The following is a 21,249-nucleotide window of genomic DNA, read 5'->3' as shown; positions in this document are numbered from 1 at the left end:
TTCTGGATTGAACTCCCAGCACCATGTTTGGTGAAAACCAAACCCAGCAGACCACCCACCCCCACCAAAACACACCATTACCTAACGGGAAGCATGGTGCCGTCATGGGGGGCGTTTCTCTGCGGCAGGGTTGATGGGAAAATGGAGGCTGCCAGTCACACATGAATTGTTGTGGAAAAGCTGCAGCCCCTCTGTTAGACAGCTGAAGGTGGGCAGGTGGTTGATTTTCCAGCACCACAAGCAGCAGCAGCTCTAGACACGCTGAAAAAAAAAAAACCAAACAAACAAACATTGCAGTGGTTTATGGGTAGGAAGGTGAATGTCCCTGATTGGTCAAGTCAGACCCTTGAAGAGAGCAGCCCACCACTGCTCACCAGGACATCTGACCGAACTCAAACAATTCTGCAAGAAGGAAGGAGCGAATACCCCCAGTCTAGGTGGGCAAAGATGGTTGAAACATTGTGCCATTTACACAAAAGGTGACTCTATGAAGTAATTACATCAGGAGACTCATTACTTTTCATTTTTTAGTGATTTTCGGATTTTTTTCCTTTTGAAAGTATTCAGTTAAAGTACCACTTCCGGATGCACGATTTTTTCTCAGATTTCATATATTTTCCGTCATTTAATATCCACACAAAATTTGAATCATTTATTTTTATTTATAGCCATAGTTTACTTGAAATAATCTGAAATGTGTTGAGGTAAAGTAGCACTTCCGATCGCCGGAAGTGGACGAAAAGTTGATCGTATTCCTTATTTTTGATATAAAGCAGGGGTACAAATATAATTTCTTTGCATTTAGATAGATAGATAGATAGATAGATAGATAGATAGATAGATAGATAGATAGATAGATAGAAATGAAAGGCACTATATAACAGATAGATAGATAGATAGATAGATAGATAGATAGATAGATAGATAGATAGATAGATAGATAGATAGATAGATAGATATTTTATTAATCCCAAGGGGAAATTCACTTACTCCAGCAGCAAATTGCTCAGCAATTGCAGGTTAAGGGCCTTGCTGAAGGGCCCAACAGAGCAGAATCCAGGGCCGGATTTATATGAAAAGAGGCCCTAGGCTATTCCACTTATGAGGCCCTTTCACCTTCCATTTTTAAGTTTGTAAATTACATGAGAGATAATAAAATTTTGCTAACAATTTGAATGTAGGCCCCTCTTGATCTTGAGGCCATAGGCTGAAGCTTAGTTAGCCTATAGGAAAATCCGGCCCTAGCAGAATCCCTTTTGGCATTTATGGGATTCGAACCGGCAACCTTCCGATTGAACCTTCCAAAATCTCACCGACTGATGTTTCGGGTTATCGTGTTTACGCACAGACAGAGAGACGTCATTTCAAAAATGATATTTTGCCACCACCCCGGTCTCGATTGTGCTGCCCATTCTTATCTGTGGGTTTGAAATGCCCAGTCTAGAAACTGAGTGGCCAGACATCCTTTTTTTTTTTTTCCTGGACAGTCCCTCTAATACACTGAGATGATAATACAGCTGAGTTCAGTTTTGGGACTATGAAAATCCACACCAATCTATAACACTACTTGGTCCTGACACATTCATAGTGCCCACCCAAGTTCAGGATGTCCAGACAAATCTCTTCCTGATAAATGACCTCCCTAAAAACAGCATGTCATTTGTAAAAGAACCGCATTGGTCAATTAGTCCTGTCCCACTCCCATTTCCACTACAGCAATATACTGTATATATATTGCTGTCAGTTTTGGGAAGCGTGTGTGAAACGCATTCGAAGATGTGGCATAAACGGATCTTTAACGCTGTCTTTATATTGAATACAATGTTACCGGCATTCTCTGCGCCTACGTCGTTAGCCCCTTTTCAGATTTCGCGGCAGGATGTGGCGTGGCTGTAACAGACCCTGCAGCCCACGGGGAATTCAGTGCGCTGTAACTGCGATTGGCAAATAGGTGGCGCTTTGTGCACGAAACAGACACGGAGCGGTGCGTTAAAGAGATCGGGAAACCGGAGTGAGAAAAAAAAAGCACTTCAAAATAAAATAAAAAAAAAAAAAACCAGCATCGCTCAAACGTCTGCAAAAATCGAAACATCGTAGTTTCGTTTTATTTCGATCTACTATTTTGCTTTGGTTTATTTTGGCATATTTTGGTGCTGCATTAATATCAATACTGTATATTAGATAGACTGGTTGATGTACTGTAGCTACAAAGCCACAAAGGGAGGAAATGAGTCAGATATCTTCAAATAAGCTTTTAACATCCTATCAGGTGTCATCATCAGAATAAAAATGATTAGACACACAGGGATCAAAGGCAATCTATAGCAAATGAGGGGGTGGTGGGTGTAAGGGGTGGGGATTAATAAGGTGGGTTTCGGAGGGTGTTGGTTATAAAGTCTTATTATTTGGGTGTTCTTCTTTTTGAGCCTGCATGAGCTGGATTCATGTCCAACTGTCTGTTAATGGCGTTTTCGTTAAATCAGGAATAGCTCTCTGACACCTTTAGATAGAGAGATAGCTATAAAAAGCACTATATAATGATAGATAGATAGATAGATAGATAGATAGATAGATAGATAGATAGATAGATAGATAGATAGATAGATATGAAAGGCACTATATAATAGATAGATAGATAGATAGATAGATAGATAGATAGATATGAAAGGCACTATATAATAGATAGATAGATAGATAGATAGATAGATAGATAGATAGATAGATAGATAGATAGATATATGAAAGGCACTATATAATAGATAGATAGATAGATAGATAGATAGATAGATAGATAGATAGATAGATCTGAAAGGCACTAAATGATAGATAGATAGATAGATAGATAGATAGATAGATAGATAGATAGATAGATAGATAGATAGATATGAAAGGCACTATATAATAGATAGATAGATAGATAGATAGATAGATAGATAGATAGATATGAAAGGCACTATATAATAGATAGATAGATAGATAGATAGATAGATAGATAGATAGATAGATAGATAGATAGATATGAAAGGCACTATATAATAGATAGAGATAGATAGATAGATAGATAGATAGATAGATAGATAGATAGATAGATAGATAGATATATGAAAGGCACTATATAATAGATAGATAGATAGATAGATCTGAAAGGCACTAAATAATAGATAGATAGATAGATAGATAGATAGATAGATAGATAGATAGATAGATAGATCTGAAAGGAACTATATAATAGATAGATAGACAGATAAATAGATAGATAGATATGAAAGGCACTATAAAATAGATAGATAGATTGATACAAAAGGCACTATATAATAGATAGATAGATAGATAGATAGATAGATAGATAGATAGATAGATAGATAGATAGTGGAGCGAAATGATGCTTGTAGGACAAAAGGATGTGCGATATGGGTAACAAACCACTTTTAATTTAGCAAGAAAACAGAAAAACAACGAAAATATTAACTTCACAGATTTCTAACGAGATAATAGTTGTCTTATTAGGACGTTCAGGTACGTAAACGGCCTTCTGTCAACACGAGCCTGGTCCATGTTAAAAAGCGTTAAAATGCACTATATAATAGATAGATGTGGAAGGCACTATAATAAAAGATAGATATTTATGAAATACATATAGTAGTAGAATTTTTAGATGATTGTTCTAACGATAGGACGTTTCGTTTCTTTTTTCTTATTTAATATATATATATATATATATATATATATATATATATATATATATATATATATATACTGCGGTGGGTTGGCACCCTGCCCAGGATTGGTTTCCTGCCTTGTGCCCTGTGTTGGCTGGGATTGGCTCCAGCAGACCCCCGTGACCCTGTATTCGGATTCAGCGGGTTGGACAATGGATGGATGGATATATATATATATATATATACAGTATTCACTTTGAAATATTAGTTATGCGGCTTATGAACGGCACTTATAGTAATAAAGCTTGCTTAGCAGCACTTGCGCCCATTTTTCGTGATTGATCACTTGGATCATCCTGAGGCATTGCTGCGTTTTTTAGGACACCTCCTGTCCTCTCTCTTTTTTTATTACCTTTGAAGTTACCCGCGCTCGATGTTTTCCGCCTTCTCATTGGTAATTTGAAACGCATTCCTTCTCGGATGATGAAAGTTTTTGGAGAAGCAGTAAAAGAATAAATGAGTCTCGGGATAAAACAGTCGCATCTACACGCAGGTGTTTTAAATGATTCGTTATCTGGTTGGAAAAAGTGAGATAAAGATACAGGAAAACAGACGGAGTGATTTCGGTCATTTTTGGCTCCGACTCGTCCAGCACTTTTCTATAAGCAGGCAGACGCTTTGTTCGAAATTTGAATTTTTTGTTCCCTCTTCCCCAAATATGTGTCTGTGCGGAAAGTCACATGATGTAAAATACCCAGGGGTGATTTATTATTATTATTATTATTATTATTATTATGTTTTCTGAGTATTACCATTGTAAACACATATAGCCATGTAAAGGTCAGACATGTGTTGTGCAGCTCTCGAATGTCTAAATTGCCATCCCTCTCTTTCTCTCTCTCTTTTTTTGAGTCTGTTTTTCCACAGCTTCATTTGAGAAATGCTCCCATCATGTTCCTAATCCGTAAAACCAAAGTTAAGAGCCGCGCTTTCCGCATGGGAGCAGAGAGCACAAGATGGTCACTTTTTACATTCCCACATTTTCACTTATGATTAGCAGACGCTTTTATCTGAAGTGCGTCTTCCACCCTGGGCTGGACGCCAGTTCGTCGTTAGCCACACTCGGCGGTGCTGACACGCGTCCTCCACTTCCAAAACGCTACACTGAACCTCATCCTGCTGATGGACTGGCGTCTTGCTAGCGATTATTTTTGACTTGCGCTTGAGTACTCCTGGATTCAAGAGCGGCGTTTGGGGGGTGGCAAGTGGGGCAACCGCCCTAGGCCCCGCGGCTAAGGGGGTCCCGCTTTTGAGGTCCGCGTGTCCCGTTCGAGCGATTTGTCAAGTTAAATTCTCCAGTTATATTTTGATAAAGTCCGCGTGTTATCTTGCAAAAAATTTAGCTGAATACAGTATTGTAATGAGAAAATCCCGTGTATGTTAACATTATTTTTTATTAAATTCGCACGCAAGTTTATAGGCTACAGTCCACTAATACCGGTAACAGCGCTTGACGTAACCGGCCCCGCGTGGGGTTAGTCAGCCCTAAGCCCCTCACACCCCTAAGGCCGCCACTGCCTGGTTAGGCTTCAGCTTCCCTGCGGTCCTGTCCTGGATATGATTTATAGATCGATGTGAAAGGTGCTACTGTATATAATACACTGATATGATAGGCACCAATCTCTTTATCCACAGCTTTATTGAAAGCTGCGTGTTGATTACAAATTTATTTTTCCAAGAAAATAACAAATTGAACTCACACAACCAATGGCATTCATAGTCAAACTAGAAAAAAAACATCAGAAAGAAAAAAAGAAAGCAGGAACAAGCAAATAAATAAAAAACGGACAAAATCTAACACAACAGAATGTTTTTTTAAGCAGTCCTACAGTTTAGCGTTCTTGCGTTTTCCATTTCATTTGAGTCACGCATCTGTTATTTGTAGGTTGCGTTAGATGAAAGTCTACAACACGTATACTGTATATGTCTCCTTACATTACCGCGTCTGTCCGTTTGTCTGTCCAGGATATTAAATCACCTGCAGCTAGCAAACCCTTCGAACTATTGACCTGAAATTTAGTACACATATACTACATGACGTCTACTATCCACTTTCGGGGTGATGATTGACCTCCAAGGTTATTCCTTTTTAATTTTTATTTTATTTTATTGTACTGTAGAATCAACTCTCTGCAGCGAGCAGAGCTGCGGCTGTGCGGCGCATGCGTACGGGCGCCTTTCTCTTTCCCTACTTCACCGTCACTTCTCTTATATCTTGAATCATTCTTGAGGCAGTCCTGCGGTGGGTTGGCACCCTGCCCAGGATTGGTTCCTGCCTTGTGCCCTGTGTTGGCTGGGATTGGCTCCAGCAGACCCCCGTGACCCTGTGTTCGGATTCAGCGGGTTAGAAAATGGATGGATGGATGGATTCTTGAGGCAGATTGAAGGTATAACGTGTAGTGCGCCGTTGCTGGAATAATAAATATATATATATATATATATATATATGATGTGGCCGAGTGAGGAATGACAAGTCCAACAGGTAAATGTTAGGGCCGTCCCAGTCTATTGTAAGAAACATAAAATCCAAACAATCGGGCTGTGGCGCGGGATTAAAACGAAAAGCGCAATAAATAAATAAATAAATAAATAAATAAATAAAGAGCCGGTTTAGGCTTAGGGAGTTCTTTGTTTGCCAAAGTCACAAGATAAGAGCTCCGTCCTGCGATGTTCTCTCATCTCTACACAGGTTCTCTGGAGCTTCAGCCGGAGTGACCGTTTGTTTTGTTTTGGGTCACCACCTCTTACTAATGTCCTTTTTCCACAATTGCTTATTTTTACCAGGTGGTCAGTTTTAGGAGGAGTCCGACATGGTTGTTCCAAACTTCATCTATTTAATAATTATGGAGGTCGCTGTGCTTTTGGAAACCTTCAGTGTTGTAGCCGTCCGCAGATCCGAGCCTTGGCACGATGTCCTGTGTTCTGCAGGCAAGTCCATCGCCCTCACGGCTTGGTTTATGCTCCACTGGCGGACCTTCGATGGACGGCTGTGTGCCTCTCCTAATCAGTCCAGTCAATTGAACTGACCAGATGATGGGATGCACCTGAGACAAACCTCAAGTGTCACAGATAAGACTCTAATTACTTGTGTCAATGGCACATTTCACTTCTTTAGTTTTAATACATTTGTCAAATTTTTCCAAGCTCCTGTCATTCTGTTTAATGTTGCTTTATATGGAAGAAAAAGAGTTTTAATAATTTTTGCACATGACTGCAATGGAGCAAAATATGAAAATAGTGAAGGGTGTGAAGATTTTTTAAATGCACTGTCAATATTCTGACTAAAGCTTTTCACTGTTGTTTGGTTATTATTACTTTTACTTGATTTTGGCATTATTATTAAGAACGAGCTTACATTGAATGAGAAGACTTCTTGATTGATGACAGTCTTCTTCTTCTTCCATTACTTTAATTATTGCAATTATTTTTGAAAATTTCATTTTAATTATTATTTTTTGCAAGTTGAGTAAATTTCCTAAAGCATTTTCTTTTATTTTAGAAGCCCAACAAAGTGGCATATTTTATTAGAGCATTTACGTCATTTTCTAATTATGTCACCACTTCAATAACAAAAGAAAAATGCCAGATATCTTTAATGTCCATTTTACACGTGGGTTTCAAATACATCTGATGAAATCTATTGTAATCGGTGTCCAGTGAGTTAAAAACAAACCAACCAAAAAAAAAAAGTTACGCGATTATTTTTAATAGTGTGTTGTGTAATATCTTAAAAATTGCATCCCCAGCTCGGTACAATATGTTGAGGCATCGAACGTCATTCTTTGTGCACTTCCACGGGATTCTGCCAAGTTTGTTATTATCAGTGCATACCTTAAATCGAGGAGCCGTTCATGTAAAAGACGCAAAACGAGTGCCAATTAATAACGGGAAATGCCAAGCGCATGCGTATTACTAGCTGCGACAATGGGCCGGAGCTAATTCGGCTTCTACGCTGCCAAGCTTGAGAAGTAAAAGCCAAACCGATGGTCTTCTGACGATTATGTGTTTTGCATTACCTTCATCGAACCGGTGTTGTTAATTATGACATTCCCCGTTGCTCTCCTAATCATCGATGCCTGTTTTCATCTTCTAGGAACATCAATTCCCAGCAACCCATTGGTCTATGCGCGGTGCCTTGTGGGACATACGTCATTTGTGCAGTCACCGGCTGCGACCACGTGCGTCAGCCTGTTGCCGGAACAAAGCCAGTCAGTTGATGATCCTGGTAAGAAAAATTCGTTTAATTTTTTATGGCGTAAAAGCGCAGTCGATACAAAATGCCATTTAAATATAGTAAGTAACCGTGCTTAACAGTTTATTTGGGAACACATTCATGACTATATTTCGTTGTCATTTTTATCTTTCTTATAACGGTAAACGCACGCACAAACATACCCAATGAGGAAGGCTTAGTTACTTTTTGTTATTTATAATGCTTTGTTCAAAAATGAGAGCGAAAGTAAATAATGCTTTTGTCTGATGGCAAGTTTAACTTTTCCGTAATTGCTTTATGTATTTAAAGTGGATGGTGGTACGTGCATTACGTAAAGAAAGGAAGAAAATAAAATCAGGAGAAATCTAAAGTGCCGTTGTGTTGATTTTTTTTCCGTTTCCATAGTGTGCTTATTGGCAAATGAAGGGACTCGTTTAGGGTCATACAGCTCATCCAGCCTGGGAATGGAAATGTGAGGCTTGTTTTTTACATTCGGGGGCAGTGTAGTCTAGCAGTTAAGTTCGAGGACTGTAAATCACAGTTTAAGATTCAGTGCCCGGCATCGGCCCCCATTTTAAGTAGATCATGCCGTTAATCACCCGGTCGTTAAATTACTGTATGTTCTACACTTGCAGGCACCTGCGATTTATACGTTTTTGAATGAATGCTGTAGCGAAATAGATGTCATTTCAAATGTTTGTTTAAAACTCGACATGCATTGAGGCAAATCCTCGTTTTCAGTGCGTCCCATTATAAATATAAAAGTCAGTAACAAATATAACTATAATGGTAAAGTCAATAAAGTACATTATCGTATTATATCAGCAAAAACAATTACAGGCTATAGGTAAGTGATTTTAAATACAAAATGTGAATTGTCCAATTAATGTAAAACAGATGAGCTGTAAAGTTATCTTGTAGATTGTTCAAGGTTACCAGTGTAGAAAGCTTAATCCTATGAAGTCCTATTAATACAGTCTTGCTTATTGTGCAGCCGGAAACTTGCAACATGTTGCACGTTATTTGGACACGCAAGTAAGGATGTCATTCTGTGCTGTACATGTGACAATACAACAACTATAACCTGCCAATAGTAATATTCTAAAGGCAGTGACGTCAGGTTTTCTTGTATAATAAATCACCATAATTTAAAATTGGTGGGAAAATTGTCCCAACAATTCTCTTCATACTTTCAAGCCAAGTCAATATGTTATTTGTCACTTACAGTGGGAATCCCTCCCTTTGAAATATTCCCATTTTTTTTTTTTGCTTTACAGCCTTAAATGAAAACACACACAAACATATTTCTTCCCAGCTTTACTTACTCAATGCCACCTGTAACATCCAAGTGTAAGATATCACAGCTACAGTTCAGAAACAATCAAAAACAAGACCTACTGAGATTAATAAAGGATCACCTCCCCAATGTCAATGTCATTTTGTTGAAACCCCTTTTGCTTTAATGACAGCCTTGAGTCTGTTGGGATGCTTCTCTATCAGCTTTGCACATCTAGATTGAGCCCACTCAATATCTGCCCCCCACTCTTCTGTACAGATTGGATGGTGAGCGTTGGTGGGCTGCTATCTTCAAATCTTTCCACAGATTTTCAGTCAGGGCTGTGACTGGCCACACCAGGACATTCACTTTTTCCTCCTTCAGCCACCGTATGGTCCATTTTGCTGTGTGCTTCGGGTCGTTGTCGTGTTGAAAGGTGAACATTACTGCCCATCTTCAACTTTCTGGCAGAGGGTAGCAGGTTTTCCTCAAGAATTTGACAGTATTTTGCTCCATCCATTTCTCCTTCTACCCTAATGAGAGCCCCAGGCCCCTGCCACCTCCATGCTTTACTGTAAGTACGGTGTGTTGTGGATGGTGAGCTGCATTGGTGCACCATTTGGTGTTGAGGCCACAGAGTTTGATTTCGGTCTCATCTGACCATAAGACCTTATTCCACTTGGCATCAGAATCTTCAAGGTGCATTCTGGGAAAGCTCAAACGAGCCTTCATGTGGCCTTTCTTGAGAAGTGTGACCCTCTTGAACAAGCCACAATTGTGGAGCGCTTGTGAAATTGTTGTCACATGAACACAATGACCACTCTTTGCCATCAAATCCTGTAACTTCTTCAAAGTGGCCATTGACCTCTTGGTAACCTCTCTTACCAGTTTCCTCCTGGAGTTACGGCCTAGTATTACCAAACACTTCTTTATGATGGACTTTACTGTGCTCCTTGGGATTGATAAAGCCTTTGAGATTTTTTTGTCTCCATCTCCTGCCTTATGTCCGTCCACAACTCTATCCCTGAGATCTTTTCAAAGTGGCTTGCCACCCATAGTCAGTTGTTTGCTGTCATTAGCACTACCAAGCAAGGGAATGAATGGACCAGGAACAGCTTCACTAATCACACTCATTACAACTGATCACAGCCAGTAACCAGGGTCTGCAATGGAAATGGTGGGCACTGACACCGGATTGAGTTGGGGGGGGGGTCCTTTATTAATCTCAGTATTTCTTATTTTTTATTTTTTAAAATTCTTCTGAACTGTAGCTATGATATCTTTCACTTGAGTGTTATAGATTGCATTGAGTAAGTAAAGCTGCAAAAATATTAGTTCGTGCGTGTTTTCATTTAAGGCTGTAAAGCACGGGTGTCAAACTCCAGGCCTGGAGGGCTGCAGGTTTTCATTCTAACCTTTTTCATAACAAGTGACCAGTTTTCCCTGCTAATTAACGTCTTTTCTTTAGCCCTGTTTTAAGGATTCAGTCCCCTGATTTGATTCTTTTCTTCATTAACTGACAGCCAAACAGAAAGTAGACGTGAAACGAGCCAACAGATGATCAGTTAAACTGGGGATTCAAACTCCAACCAATTTCACTCCAACCAGTTTCTTAATGAGATGCTGATTTTTGCTGTTAATTGAACCCGTCATTTAATTCCATGGCTTGTTGCTGATCTCGTTCTGCCACAGCAGACATTTACAAAACTGTTGATTGTCTGTTTTACTGAGACTTTCACCTTTCTTTATTTTCAGCTATTGTGTGATGGGCACAGGGGAGCTGGTCATGTGGCTTCTTGTTTTGTGTCTCATTATTGTTTGGCTGCTAATTAAGGACAAAGAAACAACTAAGGGGTCTGAGTCACATCAATTAAAACAAAGGCAAAAGAAGTTCATTAGCAGCAAAAAACTGATCACTTATTAAGGAGACGGTTAGAATGAAAACCTGCACCCACTGCGGCCCTCCAGGACCGGAGTTTGACACCCCTGCTGTATATTTCGAAAGGGGGAGGGGATTATTTTCTATACCCACTGTAAACACTCACTGTAAAAGAAGTTCTGTTTCTGTAAGAAATGAACTTTTGCTGTAGTTTGCTTACCAAATACTCCTATTACTACAACAACAACATTTATTTATATAACACATTTTCATATAAAAAGTAGCTCAAAGTGCTTTACATAATGAAGAAAAGAAAAATAAAAGACAAAGTAAGAAATTAAAATAAGACATTAGCTAACATAGAAAACGAGTAAGGTCCGATGGCCAGGGTGGACAGAAAAAAAAAAAAAAAACTCCAGAAAGCTGGAGAAAAAAAAAATAAAATCTGTAGGGGTTCCAGGGCACCAGACCACCCAGTCCCCTCTGGGCATTCTACCTAACATAAATGAAATGTTAGATTAGATTTTAAGGTGCATTTCCCATTAAGCCATATACAAAGACCCTTATACTCTGTCATAATATTGCTGTCACTAATAATGCCACGCCCATTAACGTTAAAAATATTCAGATTATTATAATTAATAAGTGTATTGGCACGGTGGCACAGTGGGTAGCACTGCTGCCTCACAGTAAGGAGACCTGTGGTTCTCTTCCCGGGTCCTCCCTGCGTGGAGTTTGCATGTTCTCCCCGTGTCTGCGTGGGTTTCCTCCCACAGTCCAAAGACATGCAGGTTAGGTGCATTGGCGGTCCTACATTGTCCCTAGTGTGTGCTGTGCGTGTGTCCCGTGGTGGGCTGGCTGGGATTGGCTCCAGCAGACCCCCGTGAACCTGTGTTAGGATATAGTGGGTTGGATAATGGATGGTTGGATGGACTTGTATCAACATCTAAAATGAATTTTTGAGTATAAAATGCAACTTGCAGGGCAACAAAATAACATTGTAGGATACTGGAACAATTTTGACGAGAGCAGGCAAATCTGCCCATCATATTCATCAAGGTGTGACGCCTGGGGTTGCACGCAGCTGGCGTTTCCTCCTTGAACCCTGGGCATTGATAGTTAAGAACCGAGACTGGACTGGGGCGAATGAGGACACACAAACAGCAAATAGTGGTGCAGACGTGCCGAGTGCGTTTAACCACAGTGTCCAACAATGAATAAATAGTGCAATTTCATCTTCTTCTTCCTATATGAAGATATGACTCTGTGATAAAAACTGTGTGCAAGTCGAGGTTAAAGTCCCAATAAATACAATCCATTAACGGGTTCAGATCAAGAGTTAAACACACTCGGGTTATTCCATTAAAAGAATCACGAGCCTCAGTGTATCCTTCTAAGGCCGGAGTTATACTTCACGTGACACATGCTGCAGCGGACGCTCCTGCTACGCAAGCGTTGAAGTGTTTATACTTGCGCGCATACTTTACGTAAATCTGGAGGAATCCGTCAGGTGGCAGTGCGAGATATTATCACGGTGAGAACATGCTCGGCTTCTCTGTGTTGTGAATTGCCCAGAACACCCATTAAATTCCGATGACACCTTACCGCAATATCTCTGAAAAGGATATTTAATGATTAAATCCAGGGATGTGTCCATTCCAGCAAGCATTGGGCACGAGTGAGTAACAATCCCTGGACGATGCCTCAGCTCATCGCAAGGTGAATACAATCACACACATATACACTAGCGTCATTTTAGCGGCACCAGATCCCCAAATCTGCATATCTTTGGAAGGAAACTGGAGCACACTGAGGAAACCCAGCAGGAAAACATGTACAAGTACTGGTCATAAAATTAGAATATCATGACAAAGTTGATTTATTTCAGTAATTCCATTCAAAAAGTGAAACTTGTATATTAGATTCATTCATTACACACAGACTGATGTATTTCAAATGTTTATTTCTTTTAATGTTGATGATTATAACTGACAACTAATGAAAGTCCCAAATTCAGTATCTCGGAAAATTAGAATATCAATTAAGACCAATGCAAAAAAAGGATTTTTAGAAATGTTGGCCAACTGAAAGGTATGAACATGAAAAGTATGAGCATGTACAGCACTCAATATTTAGTTGGGGCTCCTTTGGCCTGGATTACTGCAGCAATGCAGCGTGGCATAGAGTCGATCAGTCTGTGGCACTGCTCAGGTGTTATGAGAGCCCATGTTGCTCTGATAGTGGCCTTCAGCTCTTCTGAATTGTTGGGTCTGGCGTATTGCATCTTCCTCTTCACAATACCCCATAGATTTTCTATGGGGTTAAGGTCAGGCGAGTTTGCTGGACAATCAAGAACAGGGATACCATGGTCCTTAAACCAGGTACTGGTAGCTTTGGCACTGTGTGCAGGTGCCAGGTCGTGTTGGAAAATGAAATCTGCATCTCCATAAAGTTCGTCAGCAGCAGGAAGCATGAAGTGCTCTAAAACTTCCTGGTAGACGGCTACGTTGACCTTGGACTTCAGAAAACACAATGGACCAACACCAGCAGATGACATGGCACCACAAACCATCACTGACTGGAAACTTTACACTGGACCTCACGCAACGTGGATTCTGTGCCTCTCCTCTCTTCCTCCAGACTCTGGGACCTTGATTTCCAAAGGAAATGCAAAATTTACTTTCATCAGAGAACATAACTTTGGACCAGCAGCAGTCCAAAGGCGAGACGCTTCTGATGCTGTCTCTTGTTCAAGAGTGGCTTGACACAAGGAATGCGACAGCTGAAACCCATGTCTTGCATAAGTCTGTGCGTGGTGGTTCTTGAAGCACTGACTCCAGCTGCAGTCCACTCTTTGTGAATCTCCCCCACATTTTTGAATGGGTTTTGTTTCACAATCCTCTCCAGGGTGCGGTTATCCCTATTGCTTGTCCACTTTTTTTCTACCACATCTTGTCCTTCCCTTCGCCTCTCTATTAATGTGCTTGGACACAGAGCTCTGTGAACAGCCAGCCTCTTTAGCAATGACCTTTTGTGTCTTGCCCTCCTTGTGCAAGGTGTCAATGGTCGTCTTTTGGACAACTGTCAAGTCAGCAGTCTTCCCCATGATTGTGTAGCCTACAGAACTCGACTGAGAGACCATTTAAAGGCTTTTGCAGGTGTTTGGAGTTAATTAGCTGATTAGAGTGTGGCACCAGGTGTCTTCAATATTGAACCTTTTCACAATATTCTAATTTTCCGAGATACTGAATTTGGGACTTTCATTAGTTGTCAGTTATAATCATCAACATTAAAAGAAATAAAAATTTGAAATACATCAGTCTGTGTGTAATGAATGAATCTAATATACAAGCTTCACTTTTTGAATAGAATGACTGAAATAAATCAACTTTGTCATGATATTCTAATTTTATGACCAGCACCTGTAAACTCCAGGCAGGGAATATTAGCGATGTGACTCCCTGCAAAACAGCAGTGCTAACGCTCCACCACTGTGTCACCCCATGTGTGTAATTATTAACAGTATTCATTATTTAAACGAAATTACCGATTTATCTGTAAAATGTAATATACATACTTTAATGCTTTTCATCATGAAAGTGATATCAAGTATAAATCTAAGGATTCTAAATGTGCAGAGAGTTGGAATATCATACATGTAATGTGCTCAGTGTGGCAATTCGCTGCCGTCAGGAGCAGAGGAAGCCCTAGAAAAAAGAAGACGGTATGTGAGAATTTTAAAATGTGTCGTGTCATTACGATCGGGAATATGCAACGCTTGAATATAAAAGCACCACGAATACATCTGTATGTTGGCATTTTGCTTCACCACCTTGAACCATTTATCAAATATCGAAGCGCGCACACCGATCTCGTAGGATCCGAAAAGCGGCTTTCTGTCCCATGTAGATAGTAAACAGAGACTCTGACGTCACATTCCATCATTTAGCACACTGCACCCCCCGACTTTTTGCTGGTACTGCAACTCGCGCATGCGTCACATTAATTTCTGAGGACCTGCTCAGAGGATGCATGAAATGAACGCTCAGAACGCGTGGCGGCCAGGATGCGGGCACGTACGCGTTCTGAGCGTGAAGTATAAATGAGCCCTAAAACTACGTCTCCTCTGCTCACCGTTATGGTCTGTGGTCAATCTTCACTGGCTTGTATCCCCATCATCATCTTCTGTTGTCCACAGGGGTCTTGTGAGCCCAGCTTACCTCTGCCATTTCCATCCCTCAGCGTCCATGGGACCTCTCGGAGTGGCTGGCTGCTCCTGCACCACTTCGTTGCTCGGCAGGAGCGACCTTAACCTTGAAGCGGGGCTTTCTTTCCTGACCGCCATGTACCGTCTCTACCGTGATCCTGACATTCTCCTCTTGTCTCTCGCTCGATTTCACCTCAAGACATTCTTTTTTTCATCCGTTTTCCCCTTTCTTTTTCTTTTCCAGGCTCTTTGTACCATATGGGTGCAAGTGCCTTGATGGTGACCCGCAGAGTACTAATGAGGAAACCAGCTGAACTGATCGCATTAGAACAGTCGAGACGAGAACAGGCTGTTCAGCCCAATGTAGCTCGCCAGTCCTATCCACTTATTTCATCCTGTTTTGTCGTGGTAGAGTCATATTTTCCTCTACTTTCCCCATTTATATTATTAACTAGACTTTAAGCCCGTTATAATAACGGGCGCTAGAACAGTCGTCCATAAACATTAGTAGGAACTGTCTATATTAAATGGCAAGGGACCTTTCACCTCATTAAATTTTTTCCGTAAAATTCCCGTAATTTCTCTGACAGTAATACTGGCTTTGCTGTCTGTAATATGCATTTAATTTTCTGTCACAACAGTGGGCAATCAGCAGATTCTCTCCAGCAACTGATGTAATGTGCGCGAAAATAAATCTACTTTTAAAAGTCATCGTATTGTAATATCATGAAAATTTGTATATTTAGGAAAACCCCTTCAATGACTGAGACTTTACACTTTACCGGGCCAAGCTTCTTAATCGCAAATCTGACATCCTCAGAGTGAACACTTGCACAACAATGGGGAAGCTGGTCTCTGCGTCTCAGTACCCGATTGGATTTTTGGTGTTTTATGTTTTAGGTCTTACCTCATTTACCGAAATCCGATTGGATCGGCCACGCGATATTTTATAGGTCCCGCCCTCTCTGTCTTGTGTGACGCGTCAGGCGGCCTTTGAAGCATCGCACCATACCCTACGCATGCGCACTTCACCAGAAGACACACACGGACACTGGACGCACACAGGGGTTTTATTAAAGAGGATAGGTAGCCTTTGTCAGAATGCCTCAAATCTCACAGACATAAGTTTATAAGGTACTAGCCATGTGTGCCCAACTATGTTGCGCGTGTTAAAGTTGTCTGTGAAGGGCTCCCTGTTTAAACACGGCTGCCAGTCGTGAACTGGGCCCTTCGTCGCACAGCATTATGATTTTTTATAAGGGAAACAAAATTACAAAAGAAAACCCTTGGACATTGATTTGATAGGAACGGCCTACTCGGAATCACTGTCCGAATAGTAATTATGTGGTGGTAGAGGAGCATTTCTGTTTCTCTTCCCACGACTTATGGATGGTTCATCTTAAGCGGCATCTTCCGCATCGTCTTCGAGACGTAGCGTCTGTGCTTCGCTTTATTGAGCTTTTCGCGAGACGGCATCACAAATATCAAGTCGTTCCAGTCCCTTAAGAGGATCCGCTGTGGGAGAGCGGCAAAGCAAACGAATCTGAACACCAGCGACCCGCGATCGATCCCCACAGCTCCCACCCCAAATGAGACTGTCATTTATACGTAGCTTTTCGTGAGGCAGCAATTCGCCGCAGAGAAGACGTAGCGTCCGTGCTTCGCTTTATTGAGCTTTTCACGAGACAGCATCACAAATATCAAGTCGTTCCAGTCCCTTAAGAGGATCCGCTGTGGGAGAGCGGCAAGGCAAACGAATCTAAACACCAGCGACCCGAGATCGATCCCCACAGCTCCCACCCCAAATGAGACTGTCATTTATACGTAGCTTTTTCGTGAGGCAGCAATTCGCGGACAAAGATCAAGATCCAAATGAAGATTATATATAAAGATTGTCCCATATAACTTCTCCCCACCTTCCTTTCTACATCAATAACCTCCGGCAATTAGGTGTAGTAAAAGACAAGCAGGAGTCAAGTTACAATTTAAATAATGTATTATTGATAATATTCATATACTAGCCAACGCCCGCCGTTGCACATGGCGGTGTAAGAATAGGAACGGAAAATGGTGAGAAATGAATTCAGAAATCAAGAAGAAATAAAAACTTCTTGAAAGACGCAGTTGTGAATAGGTGTTTTGGTGGAGGCAACAGATAATGAGTCGAAAGATCTAACCCTAGAAAAAGCCACGTACAACTGACTGTGGCTGAAGACTGGTTGTTGCAGATTAACGCAAATTTTTGCAAACGTTTGTCCTTGGGACTTGTTGATAGTCATGGAGAAGGCGAGACTGAGTGAGAATTGTGTGCGTTTAAATGTAAAAGGGAGATTGGTGCCGGAAGGAAGGAAGGGGAGAGATTCTGGGAATGAAGATTGTTTCAGAATTTTGGATAGCGATCAGTTTGCACTCAATAATATTTGTATGTATTCGGGTAACGATGAGTCTTGTTCTGTTGCAAAGACCTTTTGATGACATAATATTTGGGAGGAGCATAAGTACAGCTCCCACCTTCAGATGAAGGATATGGGGAGGCATGCCAGTTGGTGTGAGGGTGTGTAAAAACTCCTGTGGGTACGTTAGTTGATCATTAGGATCGTCACTGACTACTGTATCTACACTCTTGAAGGTCACTTTTTCACCCTGTATAAGATCAAGAAGTTTGTTGTTAATATGTAGAGAATCGTTGTTTGTGACGCTCAGTATTGCTCTTGCAGCAAGTTCTTGGGGAGTCACAGTCGAGAAATTAATATCATCGTAAAATTGAGCAACTGGGTCTTGTTGTGGTAAACATTGAGAAGGTAGTTCTGCCGTTAGTTTTGTTGCATGTATCTTGGACTTCCTGGAAATGTGGATGGTAATATGATCATTTTGCCTACACGTACGTTATTATTTTCAGTGTTTGCTTGCAGTGTGTCTGATAGTCCTTTGTATTATTCGACGCGCAGATCTTGTTGATGTAATCTGAGACAGTTGAGACGTGCACCCTGTGTTTTAACATGCGCATCTACGACGTACTGTGGGAATAGTTTGTCGCTGGAGTGCAAAATACTAAATGTATTCCTCATTGCTAATCTCTGCGTGTAAAATTGGCTTTGAGTAAGCCTGATTCGCTTGGTGGTTCTTTTATTGGGAACATGTTGTAAATCTTTGTGCCAGCCAATGTCTCCGTAAGGGAATAAAAGTGGGTAAACCATAAGATGACGTTGTACAAAAACCCGTCGACGGAGAAGATACTGTCATTCGTTTTAGGCTTAGGAAACAAACATCGCGGTATAACGAAAATAGGAAGGAGTGAAAACCAATAGCAAGGATCGAAACCAATGCCAGTGGTCGACAGAGTACGTTCCTGTAGCAGGCTACAGAAAAGACTCTCAGGCGCACACATGGCTGAAGTGAAAGGTCACGCGGTCAGGCTAGATATAGGGCGGTGACGTGACGCCAATGGGATCATGAGAGAGGAGCGTGGAACGCGGTAGTCAAAAGGAGGAATACAAATCGAGAAAAGTGGCGTGGGGGTGTATGGGAGGCCTCAGGCAGCGTGGGGAATTGTTTGGAAGAGCAGGAATAGGAATCGAGAAATGCTGTGTTGGCAGGACCGCTTTTGAAGAGGAATCAGGACGAACCAGAAGAGAAATATATATGAGATAATAAAAATAAGCAAAGTACATTTGAATATTGGCAACCATAAAACCTGAGAAATGCTGATGTGTAGTTTCCGGCAGCACACAGATTTGTTAGTTACTTAAAATGTCTCTAGTTAAGTCCTCATTGTTGGTCAGCTTTCTCCAGAACAGGCCGCACGCCCATCTCAGTATGGCTACCTAGCTGTGCTCTTCATTGTGTTGTCCTTTTCAGTTCATGGTGTGTGAGATGGTCTTTCATCAGTTTGTTAAGAGAGACAGAAAGTGAGGAAAAGGAAGCAAATGTGTAGATTTTCTGTCCAAACTCTACAGCCAATAGGGTGTCAGGGTACTTAAAGGCTTCTGATACAAGCCAATTCCAAACAGCCTTACTTCAGACCAATGAGGACACAGAATACCTTCACACCTGCCACCCCCCAAAACCATCTGTTAAGGTGACGCTTGCCGGCTTGGTGGTCTAGCTTTCTTGTAGGGGTTGACTGAGAGACTTCAGCAGAGAAATATTAGCCAAATTTGTTTGAGGCACGGCCCCCAACCCTGTCGTAAAGTTACAAAGAGACTCATTCCTAAAAGGGGGGGAAGCGGTTCTTAAACCGCTGTTGCTGTTATTATCAATAATGTAACACTAATATTACATTGCTTTGTCTAAGTTACAAATAAAGATATACCAAATATTTATCAACTTGTATGCAAAATTTCACATCACAACACTTCCAAATAACATCAAGTCAACTTTTGAAAGTCCTTAAAGTCCTACTGCCCACCACACTACTTGGTCTCTTATTCCATGTGTCTATCGTTCTTTGTGTAAAGAAAAACTTCCTAATGTGTGTGTGAAATTTCACCTTCACAAGATTCCAACTGTGTCCCCGTGTTCTTGATGAACTCATTTTAAAGTCACCGTCTGACCCACTGCACTAATTCCCTTCATCAGTTTGAACATTTCAGTCAGGTCTCCTCTTCATCACTGTAAAGGCTCAGCTCTTTTAATCTTCATAACTCACCCCCTGTAGCCCTCAATCAGCCTCATTGCTCTTCTCTGGACTCTCTCTTGTGCTGCTGTGTCTTTATGGAGTCATAAACTGACCACAGTACTCAAGTTGAGGCCTCACCAGTGTGTTATAAAGCTGGAGCAGAACCTCCTGTGACTTGTACTCCACACATCAAGGCGCTATATAACCTGACATTCTGTGAGTTTTCTTCATGGCTTCTGAACACTGTCGGGAAGTCCACTATGATTCCTAAATCTTCTCATAAGGTGGACCCCCCATTGTGTATACCTCACATTTTTCCTTCCTATGTGTAATTCTTTACATTTACTGACATTAAATTTCATCGTCCACAAATCTGCCTGAGCCTGTCTGCTATCCAAGTCCTTCTGTGATGATATAACGGATTCCAAATTATCTGCTAATCCACCTATCTTGGTATCATCTGCAAACTTTACCAGCTTGTTACAGTAAAACCTTGGGTTGCGAGTGTTTTGCAAGACAAGCTAAAATTTTTAATAAATGTTAACTTGATAAACGAGCGAGGTCTTGCAATACGAGTAGTCCGTATACGCTTTGTCTGCTGAGCATCACGTGATCACAGCTGAGCCGATGGTGGTTCTCTCTCTCTCTCTTGCTGTGGGATTGTGGGTAATCGTCTCCCATACTCGGTCTCAGTTGGCGTGCCTCACTCATATAATCTTTTATATCTTTCTCTTCTGGTTCGTCCTGCTTCCACTTGAAAACTGGTCCCGCCCACACGCAGCCGACACGGCATTTCTCGATTCCTATTCGTCGTCTTCCATGTCATGCACTATACTGGCCTGCTGAGCGTAATACAGCCAACAAGTGCTTGAGGTGCTGCCACAACGGTAAAGTAGCTTTACCACCTTTGCGGGAGCCACCTGTGTCTTTACAACAGCTTCTTACACAGCAAACATCAGAAGCTAAAAATTGTCGTGAACACATTCGAGAATACAACTCTTCTCTAGCGTTTGCTTCCATGGGTGCACAGATAATTCAACCTCCTGGTCACAGACCATACTGTTTTAAAATACACGGGCAAATTTATCACCAAATTTCTCCACTATACGCTAACACTTCTACCTCTCCAGGATATGGACAGTTGTATGTTTTTGACACAGCGCAAGCTACTGAAGTACGCTTACAAAATAAAGCAAACTCTGCCTGCAGCGAAAATGTACTTCTCCAGCTAGATTCCATGCTCAGAACCATCAACCCCTTCGCTAAATCATTCAAACACATGCATGAAATCACTCAGTCCAATCCAACAGCATCTGTATAAATGGTTTTCAAGGAAT

At 41.2% G+C, this 21,249-nt stretch overlaps 1 protein-coding gene across 1 annotated transcript in view; it reads left to right on the top strand.

Annotated features, from left to right (window-relative positions):
* Positions 1–7,875: 7,875 nt before the first annotated feature.
* Positions 7,876–21,249, top strand: part of smug1 (single-strand-selective monofunctional uracil-DNA glycosylase 1) — a 50,503-nt gene continuing 37,129 nt past the window's right edge. The window contains exon 1 of the mRNA XM_028791246.2: positions 7,876–7,944. The gene's annotated coding sequence lies outside the window, so the exon portion shown is untranslated. The remainder of the gene's footprint in view (positions 7,945–21,249) is intronic.

Source organism: Erpetoichthys calabaricus, chromosome 3 (genome assembly GCF_900747795.2).
Source record: "Erpetoichthys calabaricus chromosome 3, fErpCal1.3, whole genome shotgun sequence".
Lineage (NCBI taxonomy): Eukaryota > Metazoa > Chordata > Cladistia > Polypteriformes > Polypteridae > Erpetoichthys > Erpetoichthys calabaricus.
This window is presented reverse-complemented; position numbering and strand designations above follow the sequence as displayed.